This window comes from Canis lupus, chromosome 1 (assembly GCF_003254725.2).
Source record: "Canis lupus dingo isolate Sandy chromosome 1, ASM325472v2, whole genome shotgun sequence".
NCBI classification, from domain to species: Eukaryota; Metazoa; Chordata; class Mammalia; order Carnivora; family Canidae; genus Canis; species Canis lupus.
This window is the reverse complement of record NC_064243.1, coordinates 84007336-84010356: the sequence shown is the minus strand read 5'-3', so window position 1 is coordinate 84010356 and position 3021 is coordinate 84007336. Positions and strand designations below refer to the sequence as shown.

General features: G+C 37.6%; 1 pseudogene; it reads left to right on the top strand.

Moving 5' to 3' along the window:
• The first annotated feature begins 2345 nt into the window (after nucleotides 1-2345).
• Nucleotides 2346-2754, top strand: LOC125752190 (60S ribosomal protein L31-like; annotated as a pseudogene).
• Nucleotides 2755-3021: the final 267 nt, after the last annotated feature.

Below are 3021 nucleotides of genomic sequence, written 5' to 3'. Positions count from 1 at the left end.
TAGGTTAGGCAGCTCAGGTTAACCATTGGTTTCCATTCTCTGTGCCACCAACCTCAGCAAGTAGGCTTTACCCTCCAAGTTTCCCCTCGAATGCTCCCCAAATAACTACCACCATTCCAAGCAATACATCTTTAATTGACAATGTCCAAAAGAGAAAAAGTAGAGAAGGAGCAGTTCTTCTAGGTCCCTCTCCTTCCATCAAAGCAAGAACTTTCCCAGAAGTCCCTGAAACTTTCCAGAAAGTCTCGTTCCAAGTATTGTGAGAAAGTGTCATACCTCCATCTCTACCACAAATACTGGCAAAGGATGACTTTGCTTGGCTCAAATCAGTCAATGGTTCACCTCTTAAGGTTAGAGAGGGGCTGGCCTTCTGGGAACACATTTTTCATTCTCTGATCACTCAACGTAATTGGCATTCTGTTCACTAAAAAGAGAATGACTATTGGTTAGGAAAGCAATATTGTCTGCCCAATCTGATGTTCATTTAATTTTTTTTATTTTCTGCATTTCTCTGATAAGTCTATTTTAGCTATTTGGGTGAATGTGGGGTTATTTCAAGGTGCCAATGAGAATAAACCTAGGATTTGGATGAGAGCCACATTCCTGTCTGATGTTCCAATATGTCTTTTATCGCCTTTTAAGTGAAATTTGCACATATACTCAACTTACAGCATAGAAATGAAAAAGAATGTCTACATTTTGTATCTGGGGAATGACAGGAAAAAAAAGAAATATATTTTGGAACATTTTTAGGACAAATGCCATGGTGTAGATGTGATATTACTTAAATTTTAGATAATCCTTTTTACATATACATGTTATATGACTTCTTTTATCCTTCTGATGAGATAAATTTTTAAAAAATGAATTTAGAGAGTATTTCAAGTTTTGACAGCAGCCTGATAGCTTTTCAAATCATAATGCTTGAGAGTTAATCAAATAAGAAATAAAATTCTGGTGAGAAATCATGAGCCTACTAAAGACAATCACTTTATTAAAAGTAATAAGTCAAAGGAGCTTTCCTGTCTTCCACTCTCAACATATAATCTATAGGAAAGAGTAATATTAAGAAACTTAAGAAAGTTGATCTGGCAGGTCATAAAGAGGTTTCAGTGCTGTTTGTTTTTTTGTTTTGTTTTGTTTTTCAGAGAAAACTAGTTTTGAGAACTGGAGGGAACTATCAAGAAAAACCAAAATGCTTTAGGCTAACCACGATCTCTAGCCCCTTAAGAGTTTTTTCCTGTTTTGTTTTGGTTTGGTTTTTTTCCTCTTTGTTCTGGGCTGAGTCACATGTTTCTTCTCAAAGGTCATGAAGCCTCAGAGATAGAATAAGATTAAAATATCTCCAAGTTTTGTCTATTCGCTACTTTAATAGAAATGCCAGGTATCCTCTATCCCTTCTCAATTTGATAACCTCCTCTACAGTTCAAATGATCAAGAATAACTATTTGCTCTATCCCTCATAAATACCGTGAATTAAAGATAAAAATCCAAATTCCAGGCCTGCCCTCAGCATGTTGTCTATTTCGAGTCTCATCACAAATTTAAAGTTGGCTAAATTTTCTTGCTTTGTTGGGCTAGGTAATAATGAAGAAATAGACCTTCGGGGAAAATAGAACAGGTGGCTGTTTTTCCAATGCTAGCGTATGTGTAGGCTGTAGATGGACTTCAAGCAGAGGATGTCACATGGAATGCGAAGTCAGATTTGGGGAAAGCTATAGGAGTACCTACACAAATGGCAATTCATCAAAAGCATTTGTTGAGGGCATGTAGCCATATCTCCACCTTGTCAAGGATCTGTGTTTAGCTCTGTGAAAATACTAGATAAGGAATAATGCTTTTCTTGACTTTCTGAAAGATTCAGATTTGAGTATTTTTATTTATTGCTGCAGCCAAACAAGTAATTAATTGTAAATTCATTCTGCATGTGCTCCCATAGGAATACACACATCACTGAAACTTGAAAAGCTCCCTGATCGTGGATAAATATTGGAAAAATGAAAGAACGCTTTAGATTTATCTAATACTTAATAGTTTTGGAAAGAGTCAAAAAATAAAGCAGAGATGTTGCACGCCCACCATTTTTGAGCCTCACAAAAACCTGGTGAGAAAAAGGAAAGTAGGATTCAGAATGGCTGACTTTCCCAAGGTCAGCTAACTAAGAAATTTTCTAGACAGGGACTAGACCTTCAGGCTGCTCTTCAGTTTAAAGATCTTCTGGCCTCAGGTTCAATGCACTTTCTAATTTACATAGCACTATGAGGTTAGTATTTCAAACATAACACATTTTGGAAAAGTGTACTCATTTAAAAGAACAGGGCCCTTCCTTTCCAGGGCCCGGCAGAATGGCTCCCGCAAAGAAGGGTGGCGAGAAAAAGGAGGGCCGTTCTGCCATCAACAGGTAGTGACCAGAGAATACACCATCAACATTCACAAATGTATCCATGGAGTGGGTGTCAAGAAGCGTGCCCCAGGGGCACTCAAAGAGATCCGGAAATTTGCCATGAAGGAGATAGGAACTCCAGATGTGGGCATGGCCACCAGGCTCAATAACGCTGTCTGGGCCAAAGGAATAAGGAATGTTCCATAAGGTATCCGTGTGTGGTTGTCCAGAAAACACAACGAGGATGAAGATTCAACAAACAAGCTCTACATGCTGGTTACCATGCTGGTTTTGAAGTGTCACCACTTACAAAAATCTACCAAAAAAAAAAAAAAAAAAATCTACAGACTGTTAATGTGGATGAGAACTAATCGCTGATTGTCAAATAAGGGTATAAAATTGCAAAAAATGAAAAATAATTTTAAAAAATAAAAGAACAGGGCCAGAAAAACGGCATGGAGAGCCTTCTGAGTTGGCTTTCTCTTCCACAGAATTAAGAGGGTAAATGAAGTAGGAAGAATATCCTTATTCCTCTCTGTCCCTCTGTTTCTCCTCCTCTGTTTCATTCTCTCTCCCCTCCTATTGCTATTTATTTTAACTTTTTCAAGAAAACCATTCACATTAAACTGAATTTTCTC